The sequence below is a fragment of the Bubalus bubalis genome, chromosome 15 (genome assembly GCF_019923935.1).
Source record: "Bubalus bubalis isolate 160015118507 breed Murrah chromosome 15, NDDB_SH_1, whole genome shotgun sequence".
Classification (NCBI taxonomy): Eukaryota; Metazoa; Chordata; class Mammalia; order Artiodactyla; family Bovidae; genus Bubalus; species Bubalus bubalis.
In genome coordinates this window covers 52,029,548-52,046,271 of record NC_059171.1, presented here as the reverse complement: position 1 = coordinate 52,046,271, position 16,724 = coordinate 52,029,548, and the positions used below count along the sequence as shown (strand labels likewise).

Below are 16,724 nucleotides of genomic sequence, written 5' to 3'. Positions count from 1 at the left end.
AAAACACTATAGAAACATGATGGAGCAGGAGGACAAAACCTAGTTTCAAATCATCCTTCACACTAAGAAACCAGGGCCCCAGTTACATATGAGACTTAGAACTCAAACACCTCAAATCCTAACGAGGTGTCATTTCAAATTCCTTTATGATAACTTTATTTAGAGGAAAAGGAGACAGAATGGAGAGTAACACAGTGTGGATACTGACATGCCTTCTTTCCATGAGTCTAACCGTCATGTTTCCCTGCGGTGTGAGACGGAACCAAAGTTTCTGGGGCGCCAGACGAAAATAACAGACTTTGGTTAAAAGCTATCTTGTAGGGAATGAAGTCTTCAAAGTCTAGAAACCAACTAAGTTCAGCAAAATGTTCACAATATAAAGCATGAAAATGAAGGCTAAGGATCAACAAGTCAGCATCTCTCATCTTAACTTCCATTAACTCTCCAAAGGTCGAGTGACAGGCAATCAAAGACTCTCTAGTGTGTGTCCCATCACTAAGTCTTCTATCAACCGCTATTACCCAGCGCTATCTCAGCTATAAAATAACGGCAATGATACCTAATTCAAACAGTGTTGGATTAAATGAGATACTATACACACAGGTCAGATATATAACAGGTTTCAAAGAAATGGTGCCAGTGAAGATGGTGATAAAATTGATGTTTGAAGCCGCTGCTTAAGAGGTAGGTATGCCTCTCGGTAATTATTCCAAGTTCCAAACCTGTTCATGTTGCTCTAAATAAAAGTTTTCATTGGTCTATCAGCATTTCAAACTAAACTCCATCTCCTTATCCTCGATGAAAAGGCCTCATTTTCCAGGCGCTGGCTCTCTCCAGACTCAACTCCGGTGACACCTTCCCTGGGAAGCACACCTGGACAGCTACATGCACATCTGCCGTCTAGGAGAGATGAGGGCACCTCCTCTGGGTTCTCAAGGCTACCTGGGCAGACACCAGTCAGACCACTTCTGATATTGTACAAAATTACTTATTTCTCTGTCTACTTCAACAAATGATGACCTCCAATACAGGCACAAACTACTTTTTCATCTTTGTATTTCAAAGCCTAATAATAGTGCCATGTAGGGATGCATAACATAATGAATGAATAACTGCATGTGTGTGCATATGCTAAGTTGCTTCAATCATGTCTAACTCTTTATGACCCTATGGACTGTAGCCCACCAAGCTCCTCTGTCCATGGGGTTCTCCAGGCAATAATACTGGAGTGGGCTGCTATGCCCTCCTTGAGTAAGTGCATACTGTTTGTGAAGTAACTGATGAGTCCTGAGGTTCCCATATACTCATGTAAGCCAGAAACAACACACAGTTATGTGGTTTTTTCATTTTCCATCTCAGTGAATCTAAAATAAAGAGTATCTAGAACAATTGTGGTGTTACCTTTTGATCTTTAGTAACATGACTTACATAAAAAGGATTGGCACCAAAGTGGAAACACTATTAAATATCAAGTGATTATGTTTGAACTAGAATTAGTATGTTTGAGGAATGAGGTTAGTTTAAGTTCAGAAAATGTTCCATGTGCTTAAAAAAAAGTATCTCATTTAGCCCTCTACAGTGTCAAAAAATGACTATTATTATCTTCTACTTTATACATGAAAACACTGAATCTGCACGAGACTATATATAAGGTCACACAGCCAACACAGGGTGACAACTAGATTTTAAAACACAGATCTGCTTACAAATCCACAGCATTACTCACAAATTTCTTACTTCAAATCTACCATATGGTTTATTGTTTCACCATATGGTTTATCAACGGTTTATGATAAAATTCTGCATACACCATCATTCAAAATTGTCCTTATTTAGATGGAAGTATGTACAAAAATAAAGACATAGGGGGAAAAGCTAACATACAGAAATACAAGTATTTAATGTGACCCTTCCTAGAAAAGACTGGACCTGGAAGGGACAAAGTGGAATGACACGAACACATGGGGACCAGATGAGATCTAGTTAATACTAGTCCTGCCATCTCTGTATTTACAAGGCCCTTTACAGTTTTACAAGAGTACGTTCACATCTGTGATCCCGTTTAGTAATTACAGCAATCCTGTGAAGATGGCAAAGATTAACATCCCCATTTTACAAATACAACCCTAGAAACCAATGTAGAAATGCTATATAATTAACACATTAGAGCCAATACATTTAAGAAAGCTTCTAAAAAAATGCTGCAAAAGACACATTCTATTGATTATGCAACAGTAATCTAAAAGAGTTCAAGATCATAAGTATGACTTCATGAGCATTCCCTTCTATTCAGTATCTTAAATTGCACAGAGAACGTAACAGTTTCATCACTGGCAATCACTTTGCATCCAGACACTGATAGAAGGATCACTGCTCCCAAATTACATGTCCAAACTAACCCATCCTTGAAGTAAACTTGAGAGTCTCTTTGGGAGGATAATTACATAAGGTCAAAAATTGAATGAGCCTCCTGTGAAGGGTTCAACCCTCACTGTGCTAAGTGCACGCAACACCACGCTAGGATCTGCACCATCAATGTAGACAGCGGCACCATCCAGGAGTCAGGGCTCTGAGACCACGGCTGAGCCTCTCCCCTGCCTTCACTCCTATTTTCTAGGTGACTTCTCACAAGTCACACCTTCTTGATGTCTCGGGGGGGGGGGGTGCGGAGGGGGACCAGAAAACTATCCATAATTCATGTCCATTTTTCCCTACAGAGCCCTGAAGTTGGGACTCATTATCAAGAATTCTGTTTTGACCATATTGAGCATGAATATTAGATATTAGCTCAAGGGGAAAAGCTCACTTGTCATAGGAGCCCAATGCCTTCCAGCAAGACTAGGCCCACAAGTAACATTTACAACAGGGTAAGAAACAAGACCTTCACTTAATGACAGAAGCAGCTCTAACAATTACGGATTATTTCACATACAATCTAAAAAAGGCCGGAGTAGCTGTCGAAATGAAATGGCAAATCATCCAGTGAAAAGAATTTTCTTCACCTAGTGGGCAAGGAGCCTATACCTAAGATTACATTCTAAAAAGAATAGAAAATTCCATGAGGCTTTGCAGAGATGGCAATGCAAACTACCTCAAAGCTTTGCCTGAGACTTAATATAGGACCAGATTGGGAGAAGGAGTGGTATATTTTTTTCATGATGTTTTTTCAAATATACTGCACTCACGTTTTAAAAATAAAAATCAAGGAGGGAAAGAGGGAGGGAGAAAAGAACACAGCGATAAAACCTTACCCCTACCCCGTTCCCGATCCGATCAACTGCCAGACTCTCCCCTAAAATGATCATTTTTTACCTGAAAAGTCTTGTGGGTATGCTTCCTGAGTTTCTGGATCAAACATATGGAAACACTGTTATATACCATGGTTCTACTTCTTTTACATAAATGGTAGCATATCATACTTCTGTTTTGTACCTTGTCTTTAAATTTTTCTTAAAGCTCTTTCCCTATCAGTACACAGAGACCATCCTCATTTTGAGTCTGTAAAAGTATTCCACCATATGGATGGACCATAATCTATCCAATCCTCTACTGAAGGACATTGCTACAACTCCACAAATTAAAAAATACCTCTGTTTTACTAAGTATACTTACGTTTCTATGACTTGTCTTGTCTACTACCTTGGATGTCACCTTTTAATGTTATGTTATTACATTCTATGTCCCCTCTTCTTTCCCTCTTCTAGTTGTCAGAGTGCTTTCCCCCGCTCCTTTTCATTCCAACCCCCATTTTCATTTTAGTTCAGCTCTGGAATTAAATATTCAGGTCCTTTTACCATGGCTTCCCCAGTTATCTTTGTCTTTGGGTTTCAACAATTTGGCTTTTTGTTGTGTTTTCTTATTTTTATCAGATTATAGTTGCTTTACAATGTTATGTTTAGTTTCTACTGTACAGCAAAGTGAATCAGTTATATACACACATATATCCCCTCTTTTTTAGATTTCCTTCCCATTTAGGTCACCACAGAATATTGAGTAGAGTTCCTGACCTATACAATAGGTTTTCATTAGTTACCTATTTTATACACAGTGTGTTAGTCACTCAGTTGTGTCCGACTCTTGGCGGCCTCATGGACTGTAGCCCACCAGGCTCCTCTGTCCATGGAATTCTCCAGGCACAAATACTGGAATGGGGTGCCATTCCCTTCTCCAAGGGTTCTTCCCGACCCAGGAAATAAACCCGGGTCTCCCACATTGCAGGCAGATTCTTTAGTGAGCCACCAGGGAAGCCCTTTATACATAGCATCAATAGTGTGTGTGTGTATATATATCAATCCCAGACTCCCAATTCATCCCCCCACTTCCACTCTTCCATCCATAACTTTGTTCTCTACATCTGTCTCTATTTCTGTCTTGCAAATAAACTCATCTGTACCATTTCTGTAGATTCCACATTTCAGTGATATTATACGGTATTTGTTTTTCTCTTTCTGACTTAATTACATTCCGTATGGCAGTCTCTAGGTCTATCCATGTATCTGCAGATGGCACCGGTGCGCCACAGGTTCACCCTGCTTTGAGTTCACTGAGCTTCTTGGATGTGTATATCCACGTCTCCATCAGCTGCAGGAAGTTGTCCACCATTCAAACAGCTTTTTCTGCCCTCTCTCTTCTTTCTCCTGCTGGGCCTGCTATGAGTCACATGTGGTACACATGGGGATTCCTCAACGGGTTTCTTATGGAAGGAATTTTTCTTCATTCCTTTTCCTTTCTGCTTCTCAGTCTGGATTATTTCAATGTTCTTATCTTCAAGTTTGCTGATCTATTCTTCTGCTCATTCAAATCTGCTGCTGAATCCCTCTAGTGAATTTCTCATTTCAGTTATCATACTTATCAGCTCCAGAACTTGTTGGGTTCTTTTTTATAATTCCTATTTATTGAGATTCAGATTTTGTTCACACAGCGCCTTCCTGATTTCCTCTCATTCTCTCCCTTGGTTTGCTTTAGCTCATTGAGCATTAAAGACAGTTGAGTTAACCTCTTTGATTAGCAGTTCCCATGTGTGGGCATCCTCGGGGTGGCTGTTGTGATGTTCTTTTGTCATATGTATGGGTCATAGTTTCCAATTTCTTTTTATGTTCTATAGTTTTTCACTGAGAACCGGACATTGTGCGAATTATACTTGGGGAACTGGAAATCTAATCTCTCACTCTTCCAGGACTGTTTATTTTTACTTGTTGTGGGCTGAAGCCAACTGTTTTGTGATTTTTCCAAACTGGCCTTTGCATATCTATTTGACTTTGTTTACTCCTTGCTGTGTGTGGTCACTGAAGCTCCTATTACAGTATTGCTGAAGTCAGTTGGTAACCCAACACAGATTTCCCAAATGTCTGGTTCCAAAGGCCAGGGGGTGAGAGCAGTACCGATTCCTTAACTCTTCTGGTAGATGCTGCTGGCCGAAGCCTCTGCAGCTGAAAACGGATGAAACCCAGGCAAACATCAGTGCCCATACCTCGGAATCTGCCAGACTGACTTAAAGACGCAACTCCATATTTCTGGAGGACTATATCCCCACTGCCCACCCTGGCTTCATCAAGCCATGACCAGAACAGCGTTCCCACAGGCTGAGGGGCCGAGGGGTGAGTGACGATCACGGGTCTGTGCCCAACACACCGCCCAACTGCCGAAGAGCAGCAGCCCCTCCCTCAGCAAGCAGTCCTCGTCAGTGTCCAGCCAGCGCCCGGAGTCCTGAAATAGTGAATTCTGCCCATCCCTCCTTTAAAGTGGTTGTTTTGATGGAGAGATCAACCCCTGGAGCTTCCTACTCTGTTATTTTGAGGCACACCGTCACTTTCTTTTAAAAGGAATGTTTTTCCTGGTCCTTTCTGGGAGCAGCTGCCCTACGCCTTCTCCTCTCCTCAACCTGGGTTTGAAAATGGGGACAAGCTGCACGGAAAGGCTTAGCAGCCCAGGAACAACAGCTATCAATGGTCTGGCCCGCAATGTAGTTTTCAATAAACTCTTTCCTATATACAGTTCACAGTTTTTTTAACTTACAAATTCATGAATATCTCTTCAAGTCAGTAAATGGAATTTACATGTCCCATCATTTTTACTAGCCAAATATAAAGTATGGAAATCATCATCATTTACTAAATCTTCTTGCTGTTCCTAACTTTCACATTTCTTACCAACAATTCTGCAATAACCATTCCTGTGACAAAATCTTGGCACCCATCCTGAGTCCCTTAGAACAAACCCTCAGAAGTAGAACAAGCACACAGCAGCACAGTTCAATGGAGAACAGGTTTTCTAAAAGAAAATGATTCAGAAATTTCCAGAACTGTCCTAGGATAGCTTCCAAAGGATGATGGAAGAAAAGGGAATCAGTAACTGTAAATCAAGGATGAAGCATGATGAGGTCATTTTAAGGTGGAAAATTTTAGTTTCTTCAGGTTGGCTTCGTCCACCCTATCCTTCCTCCACACACAGATACACACTGATGCCCTGTAAGAAGTAAGGATAAAGTTTCTATATTGAAACAAGCAAGTAGAGGCCACTATGGCGAAGATACCGTAGTTGAATGAGTTGGTATGAGCAGCACCATTTAGGAATAGAAAAAAGAGGACACACGGGGAACTGCAGACAAGAAAGAGTGATCAGGGATTTCCCTGGTGGTCCAGTGACTAAGACTGCACGCTCCCAATGCAGGGGTCACGGGGTCAATCCCTGGCCAGGGAGCTAAGATCCTGCTTGCCACATGTGTGGTGTGGGCAAAAACAAACACAGAAGAAGAAGAAGAAGAAGAAGAAGAAGAAGAAAAAAATATATATATATAATATATATTATATATATTATATATATATATTTTTAAAAGAAGAGTGATCATGAGAACCAGTACTTCCATTCAGACAATTACTAAAAAAGCTCACCCCACACCACATTACATAAAATCTGACCCTATTGCCCATATTCTCATGAACTCATTTTGTGACATGAGACATGCCATTATTTATTTCACAGCATAACAGACAACAGATTAAAGGTGTCTTTATTAAAACCCAGCTTCCACCAGGCTAGGACTATTTAAGTCCTAGGCTTGTTCTAGTTTACATGGTTACCTACATTCCAGTCCAGCTTAGAAAGCCGACAGGGCTCAGTGACTTAATCAAGTTACTATTAAGAACTGTTGGCACTGCTGCTTCTCTTTTAAAATATCACATTACCTCACTGTGTGACCACAAACAAACTAATCAACCTTCACCCAAACTAAATGAGCCTTGTTACTTAATGATCGTGGGAGTTACTTCCAGTCACCCACCCTTGGCTTCTTGGAGCCAGCAATGAAACGTGGGATAGCAGTAAATTTAGAAGCCGTGTTTTTCTCTTGCTTTTCTCCTTCAGACTAGAAAGCGGACTGAAAAAAGAAATCTAGGCAATAGGTTAGGGAACCAGACGGGCTGGAAATCGACATACCTTGAGCAGTATCATGCCCAGGGCTCCCACAGACCCTCTTCTCTGTCACGGCAGAGACATCACCGGCATTTAGTCATTAGACGAAAGAGATTTTTCACAGAAAAAGCTTTTGGATTTTGAGACTTGATCACTACCTGCTTTAATCGTCCACAAGAGGGCGCCCTGCAGTCACTATTATCTGCTACCTTAACACCATGACAATCATTTACATGCATGTTAGCATGAGTTCCCCTTGGAGATTGTTTAAAAAAAATTTTTTTTTTTAAAAATCAGTGCTGCAAGGTTTTAACTCTAGACTAAAGCAAGGTCATACTGAATGATAATTGAGCAAAAAAATTAAGACATTCTATGTTCTGAAGGAGATCAGCCCTGGGATTTCTTTGGAAGGACTGATGCTAAAGCTGAAACTCCAGTACTCTGGCCACCTCATGTGAAGAGTTGACTCATTGGAAAAGACTCTGATGCTGGGAGGGATTGGGGGCAGGAGGAGAAGGGGACGACAGAGATGAGATGGCTGGATGGCATCACTGACTCAATGGACGTGAGTCTGAGTGAACTCCGGGAGTTGGTGATGCACAGGGAGGCCTGGCGTGCTGCAATTCATGGGGTCGCAAAGAGTCGGACACGACTGAGCGACTGAACTGAACTGAACTGATGTTCTAATCTCTCTTTAATTTTCCTTAAAAAAGAATAGGAGCCATATCAGGAAGCCTACTGTTAAATACTAAATAAATACATTTAGTTACATCTAAATTCAAGTTTTCCTGGAAGAATTTTTACATTCAGCATGCATGGCTAAAGGGGGGAAAGCAGTGAGGTGCTGAGAGCAATGGTCTTTAAGGAGCAGCCTGTACTGATACTAAGCGGCAATGCAGCGAGGCAAATAAACACACGAGCTCTGGAGTCATACACCTGGGTTTGAATCCCAGGTCTGCCACTTCTACTAGTTTTGTGACATCAGGAATGTTATTTAAGTTACCAAACTGAACCTCAGTTTAATTACAAATGATGGAACAGTCATCTTTGCAGGTCGAACAAATACTGGTTAAAAGAAATAGGAGAAACTATATTTGTAATTTCAAATTTCAAATGTAATTTCAAATTTCCTATTTCCTTGTAAATAGGAAAGTAACGACCAGGCAGTACAGTATGAAAGAGAGTAAGAAAAACAATATAGCAACAACAAAGTCCTTGTTTAGTCATTAAGTCGTGTCTGACTCTTTGGAACTCCATGGACTGCAGCAAAGCCAGGCTTCCTTGTCATAGCTAAGGGAAACGCCATGCAACAACTTCCGTTCTTTAAGGGAAGAAGCGGTAAGAAGGGTATGAGTTTGCGTGGGAGTTACTGTATACTAAAGACTTAGATAATCCAAGACAATAAAATCAGTATGACATAAACTTTTAAGCTCAAAATAAACACAGAAACAGATGTTCTTTCTGTTCATATCACTAAGTATCAAAAAAGTACCCAAGTCGAACAGGGCCCTGTTAGGAAGATAAAAAACAACCCAAATGCACATGAGGCTCTAAGGCAAAATTTAAGGAGAGTTTTGTCTGTTGCCACTGTGGATCATCACAATAAAGACAACATGAGACATCTGATTCAACGTAAGGGCACTGGCCCGCCTGAATTCCGTTTACGGCTAATACAGATCATACTTAGAGAAATACAAATGGGACCTTATAAAGTCTAACTGGTAGAAGATATCCAGTTTAGTCAACTTGATGCAACAAGAATATATTCAATCTTTATAATGAACCATAAAGAAGACTGAGCACTGAAGAACTGATGCTTTCAAACTGTGGTGCTGGAGAATACTCTTGAGAGTCCCTTGGACTGCAAGGACATCAAACCAGTTAATCCTAAAGGAAATCAACCCTCAATCTTCATTGGAAGGACTGATGCTGAAGCTGGAGCTCTAATACTTTGGCCACCTGATGCAAACAGCTGATTCATTGAAAAAGACCCTGATGCTGGTAAAGACTGAAGGCAGAAGGAGAAGGGGGTGACAGAGGATGAGATGGATGGATGGCATCATTGACTCAGTGGACATGAGTTTGAGCAAACTCCGCGAGAAAATGAAGGGAAGTCTGGTATGTTGAGGTCAGTGAGGTCGCAGAGTTGGACACGACTGAGGCAATGAACAACCAAAAATGAGCCATAGGCTGCAAAAAACCAGAAACAAAAAGATGAGTAAGACTAAAAGCCTTTGAGGCTACAATGTAAATACCTCGAAAGGTTCCCTTGGTATGGGGTGGAATAAAGTGCTAAAGTGAACATAAAGGCTCAAGATAATGGGCAAAACACATTTACATAGAATGGAACATTACCATGCGTCAGGAGTTAAAAGAAAACGGAAAACTGCATTTCTGTGGACGTGAAAGAAACATACTGCTTATATTACATCTTGCCCAATGTTGGCAGAGAGACCAGGGCTTCCAGTCTGGATGACATCAATGAGCTTTGGTGAATTCCATGAAAAGAGGGAACTGTCAAGCTGACAGCTTCGGTTACTATTTAATAATCATGTCAGAATCTTTCAAAGGAAGATCTTATATTTTCTAAGTGTACATGTGGAACAGAATTATAATTATTTTATGTTTAAAGAGATTAGAATTTGTTATTATAGAAGCTAAAAAGAATGTGTAACTAAAAGAATATTAAATGTAGGGACATTAAATTTAGAACAAACATGAATTTTGAAAAAACTCAATATGGAACCCATTAAGTCCAACAGTTAGACCTGGACATGGAACAACAGACTGGTTCCAAATAGGAATAGGAGTGTGTCAAGGCTGTATATTGTCACCCTGCTTATTTAACTTCTATGCAGAGTACATCATGAGAAACGCTGTGCTGGAAGAAGCACAAGCTGGAATCAAGATTGCTGGGAGAAATATCAATAACCTCAGATATGCTGAAGATACCACCCTTATGGCAGAAAGTGAAGAGCGACTAAAAAGTCTCTTGATGAAAGTGAAAGAGGAGAGTGAAAAAGTTGGCTTAAAGCTCGACATTCAGAAAACTAAGATCATGGCATCTGGTCCCATCACTTCATTGGAACGAGATGCGGAAACAGTGGAAACAGTGTCAGACTTTATTTTTGGGGGGGCTCCAAAATCACCAAAGATGGTGACTGCAGCCACTAAATTAAAAGACGCTTACTCCTTTATGACCAACCTAGATAGCATATTCAAAAGCAGAGACATTACTTTGCCAACAAAGGTCTGTCTAGTCAAGGCTATGGTTTTCCCAGTGGTCATGTATGGATGTGAGAGTTGGACTGTCAAGAAAGCTGAGCACTGAAGAATTGATGCTTTTGAATTGTGGTGTCAGAGAATACTGGACTCCAAGGAGATCCAACCAGTCCATTCTAAAGGAGGTCAGTCCTGGGTGTTCATTGGAAGGACTGATGCTAAAGCTGAAACTCCAATACTTTGGCCACCTCATGCAAAGAGTTGACTCATTGGAAAAGACCCTGATGATAGAAGGAATTGGGGGCAGGAGGAGAATGGGACGACAGAAAATGAGATGGCTGGATGGCATCACCGACTCGATGGACATGAGTTTGAGTAGGCTCCGAGAGCTGGTGATGCACAGGAAGGCCTGGCATGCTGCAATTCATGGGGTCGCAAAGAGTTGGACACGACTGAGTGACTGAACTGAAGTCAAACTAATTTAAGAGTCCAAAATATTATATTTCAAGAGACCAGGTGTATGGTCAATTAGACACAGAAAAATATTTGTAGGAATATTTGGGGCTCTTAATCCAGCCTACAGAAAGCTGGTCACTAAAGCAAACTTACTCAAAAGAAGGAAGCTGACAGGAGGGAGGCTTCTTGAAAGCCTGGTGAGGCACTGGGATGCTCAGGAGCAAAAAGTTGCATTAGGGAGACCCAGCTCAGGGGCCCTTTTCAGTTCACACCACTCAGCCACCAGCCTAACATCTTTGCCACTCTCTTGCTCTCTCTAATCAATCACTTTCTCTCTCCTCAGCCTTCTTCTCTCCCCCCATTACTTTTTTCTCCCAATTTTTCTTATTGTACATATTGCTCATTATTATCAGATGCTTCAAAACCGTCAGTCTTCAGAACATAAGGTAAGAAGACTACACAGTTTACAAATTAGTTGCATGAAGGACATCAAGAATCAGTTTATAAATGCCAGAGGACCAGAAATCTGGACCTAAGTGGAAGTAATTCCTAGACAGAGCAGGTCTGAAGGTTGGGGATCTTGTAAGAATGGGATGAATGTTGACGTTTTTCAGTAGCTGTCAAAGAAGTGTCAATGCTAACACCCAAGTTGAAATATTTGCCAGAAACTGATCAATTGCCTATTGAGAAAGTGCACCAAGCCTGTTAAAAAAAGGTGTATGTTATAAAATGATCACACAATTAGAAGAGTCAACTGCTTTATCTGCTAATAATCCTACAGATTTCAACATCATTACAGGATTCCATGTATAGCTTTGGGGGACAGACAAGGGACAAAGAGGTTAAGTAAGAAACACCAATGTTAGCTCTTTGCTATCTAAACAAGTAATTAGTGATCAGCATACTGTGAATACTCATGGGTTGTTACGACACTTTTAAATAGCATCACCAGAAACCGCTCTCCATCAGGAAGCAATCTTACATCTCTTTTTGGGCTGAATAAAAATTTCTGACTAATGCGAGCATCTGAAAATTTCAGCAGTATCTTTAATAAGTTAAGATCTTCCAAATTTCTTGATAAACACAACCCATCATATAATTCCCACTGATATGTAAGTTCTGTCTAAACTGCAAAAATGGAGGGCTTGCCTTGTAGCTCAGCTGGTAAAGAATCTGCTTGTAATGCAGGAGACCTGGGCTTGATTCCTGGGTCAGGAAGATCCCCTAGAGAAGAAGATGGTAACCCACTCCAGTATTCTTGCCATGGACGGAGGAGCCTGGTGGCTACAGTCCATAGGGTCTCAAGAGTCAGACACGACTTGGCAGCTAAATCACCAACATCCAGAGAAGAAAATATTAGTACACAACAGTACCCCAAGGAATGTTTCTGAGCATCCTAAAATAATGTCAACAATGACTTCCTTACATGAAAAATCCCTTTCTCAAACTATGCAAATATGTATGATATACATTATCTTTTGCACTGTAAGGTAAGTAATAAGAACACAAACAGAGGTAAAAGAAGGCTTCATAAAATTTCTTTACTGAGCGATGATACCTGGGAAAATTTTTTGTTTTCTTGTCCCACAGAACCAAGAAAATAATACCTGATAAGTTCACAAAGAAGCTAGTATGAACCGTCTACTTAAAGCATTAGAGACCAAGACACAAACAACCAAACAAAACCCCCCAAACAATAACAAAACCTAGTTAAGAACAAAAGCTTCTGTAGGATACATCCATTAGTTGAGGGAAGATTTAACTTTTAAAGCAGAATCTGCAACAAACAGATCTTCAACAGATCAGAACCTGCAACAGACTAACCCTGACTGCAGGTTTACAACACATCAGGTGTTTGGGAAAATACTTCTAGCAAAGAGGATTCATGGTCATAAAAATCCCTCCACCCTCTGTAATCACGAATAGAGGGTAGTTTCAAAATGTCCTCCCAAAGTCTGAACTCTCTCCCTTCTTTACAAACAACCACAGATCTGATCTAATATTGGTTAATAAATTTGTACTCTGAGAATAAACCCCTGATTCTTAATAAATGCATAATTTAATTACCATACTTTTAAAGCTTTTTGTTTGGATATCACAAAAAGTTACAAAGCCAAATAATACAAGGAATACTTTTTATCACATACTTCTTTATTCAGATTTGCCATTGTTAACATTTTATTTCACCTGCTTTACCATTTTGTACTGTGTGTGTGTGTGTGTGTGTGTGTGTGCACGTGCATTGTGTGGTATGTGACCTGATTCTATTTTGAATATCTGAGTGTAGGTTTTAAGCATTTTGGTGTTTACCCTCAAATACAGTGAGTAACACCACAACCTAATTAATACATGCTCCTATTATAAATAAGACCAACATGAATGTCTTCCCACCTCCATTCACATGTGTATAAGATTATTCCCTTTGCACACATTTCTAGTGTTGAAATCAAAGAGGAAAAAACACGTTTAAATTTCCTGATGCAGAGTTTGTAATAATGTGAGCTTCTATCACCAAGCACCTCAGTGGCTCATTTGCTTAACTTGCTACATCTGATAGGAATTTGTCTTAAGAGTGAGGCTGAACACTGCTTCTGTATTTGATGTACTTCCATGTTCAGCTAATTTTCTTCTTTTGCCTCCTTATACCCTTTTAGCAGAGAAGGCAATGGCACCCCACTCCAGTACTCTTGCTTGGAAAATCCCATGGACGGAGGAGCCTGTTAGGCTGCAATCCATGGGGTCGCTAAGAGTCGGACATGACTGAGAGACTTCACTTTCACTTTTCACTTTCATGCATTGGAGAAGGAAATGGCAGCCCACTCCAGTGTTCTTGCCTGGAGAATCCCAGGGACTGGGGAGCCTGGTGGGCTGCCGTCTCTGGGGTCCCACAGAGTCGGACACGACTGAAGTGACTTAGCATAGCATAGCATAGCGTAGCATACCCTTTTAGAAAGATTCAAAGTCAGAACTCACTGCATAATAATGCTCATGGCAAATCCTATTGTGAAAATCCATTTACAGGCCTCACGAAAGCAAAAATAATGATTTATGACAAAGGATAATCCAAACCACAGAAACTCAAAGCAGATTATGTGATATCTATGTAATAAAATTATTATTGAGGTTCCACTTGTTAACTTGGAGCCTGTAATTGTTCCCTGAAAGGCTAAATAGCTAGAGGAGAATGCACTTGATATGGTAAACCCAAACACTGTTTCTCATGTACTAAGAAATCTTTTTAAGATCACACTTCACAAACTACGCCAGATTAAAATTTTTTCTTTTCAGAATTCTGAGTGGTGTGATAAATAGAGCCTACTATACCAGCAGGAAAGAATGACTCACTTTTCTCCATCTTAAAAACCCCTCCAAATTAAATGATCATCTTGGCTTAGAGAGACACTCCTGTTTTGCAATAACTACAGGATCAGTTTCACAGTGACAATTTTCAACTGTGGCCCAGAGTCTAGGACATTTGTCACGATGGGGTCAGGAAGAGAATCTGCAATCCTCGGAAGCTGTGTGGACTCCTCTGAGATGCCAGACCACAGAAGTGCCACATCAGGAGGTCAGCGTGCAGGCCCAGGTCCCCAAACCCGAGGAGCCTCCTCAAGTCTGGGACTGCCTCACATTGCCTCTGACCACTTCTTGTCACTAGGTTTCATGTTTCACCCAATCTGGGCACCTTTATCTCTGAGAAGGAGTATTTATTTCATCCATTTACCTTTATTGCCATCACTGATATCTTTGATCATATTTTTGTCTTTAGATTTTATATTCTTTGCTCCTGGTTTCATAGTGACTTAGAAGATAAACATCCTATTTTAATTCCATGAAAGATTATTTCCAACAATGTGACCATTTCTAACTTTCCTCTCCCACCAAAAAGCCCCATTATGTCTGTTTAAGATTTCCAACATCTTTTAACAATTATAATATTCAAATCCTCCATTTCCCTAAATTTAGTTAAAGACAAGGGGTAGCCTAGGGACTCACAATGCAACTGCATTTTTCTTTAGGTCAATATGTGGACTTCACCATTTTATTGATATTCTTGCTGCTGCTAAGTCGCTTCAGTCATGTCCGACTCTGTGCGACCCCATAGACGGCAGCCCACCAGGCTCCCCCGTCCCTGGGATTCTCCAGGCAAGAACACTGGAGTGGGTTGCCATTTCCTTCTCCTACTGATATTCTTACTCAGAGCCAATTTTTTTATATTACAATATTTACAAAGAATTTTATCTAAACGTTTCAATGGGTATATGTTCACATGAACCAAAAGTGAAAAGTGAAAGTGAAGTCGCTCAGTCATGTCCGACTCTTTGCGACCCCATGGACTGCAGCCTACCAGGCTCCTCCGCCCATGGGATTTTCCAGGCAAGAGTACTGGAGTGGGGTGCCACTGCCTTCTCCTACTGATATTCTTACTCAGAGCCAATTTTTTTATATTACAATATTTACAAAGAATTTTATCTAAACGTTTCAATGGGTATATGTTCACATGAACCAAAATTCAAAAGGGTGTACAACAAAAATTTTCTTTCTCATGTCCTCAAGCCACCACCCTGGAGGCAACCAATGTTACCAAGTTCTAATGTACTGTTACAAAGAACAAGTATTCTTCCTTTCCAAAAAAAAACAGCTAAGCTTGGAGTATTCTTTTATGCTATTCATATTCTTTTTACTAATATCTGTTTCCAAAGATTTTTTATAGATATTTACACAGAGTATTATATGTGCCTCTTGAATACTGTATTTGCTCTACACAGAAATAACTCTGAATGATTCCTTTTTTTAATCTGAAAGAATTTAAAGAGCTGGGAAACTAATTGTTGTTTAGTCCCTAAGTTGTGTCCAACTCTTTATGACCACATGGACTGTAGCCCACCGGGCTCCTCTGTCCATGGAATTCTCCAGGCAAGAATATTGGAGTGGGTTGTCAGTTCCTTCTCCAGGGGATCTTCCTGACCCAGGGATCTAATCTGTGTCTCCTGCACTGGCAGGTGGATTCTTTACCATCTGAGCCACCAGGGAAGCCAATAATCAGTCTTGATTCTGAATAATTTGCTATAAAACCTCAGGACGTCATGTTTTTAGAGAGGTAACTGCAACGTTCTACAACATGTTGATCCCAGAACTCTTTTACACTCTTAAAATTATTAACTGCCCCAAAGAGCTTTAGTTTATGAGAATTATACCCAGTGATATTTTACATGATAGGAACTAGAAGACAAATTCAAAATACTTACTGTATAGTTTCATTAAAAAATAACATTATAGGATTTCTGGTTTCCAGAACTGCATAGAAGGAGCTGAGAACTTGCCATTCTGTCCTAACAACACACAAGAAGCTGAATAGACTGAAAAGTTAACAACTCCTCCAGGATCCGCTGAAGAGGTGGGGACACCAGGCAACTCACTGCCCCAAGGTTGGAGAGACAGGCAAACAGAGACTTACTGGCGCAGAGACTCACGAACAGAAACCTCCTTGAGAGCCAGTGCTGGGGCAGAGGAACCTGAACACAGTTGGTGAGCTTCTGGAGGGTTCCCTGAGACAGAAAAAGCTTCAGGGAAATCTAGGCATGGGCTGAGTACAGGAAGAAGCTTGTGAGATTTACCTCCAGGAGCCTGACCAG

The 16,724-nt window shown here is 40.6% G+C and overlaps 1 protein-coding gene across 4 annotated transcripts in view; it reads right to left on the bottom strand.

The window, feature by feature from the left end:
* The window catches only part of PDE7A (phosphodiesterase 7A), a 112,144-nt gene that overhangs the window by 29,433 nt on the left and 65,987 nt on the right, over positions 1 to 16,724 (bottom strand). The window lies entirely within an intron of this gene.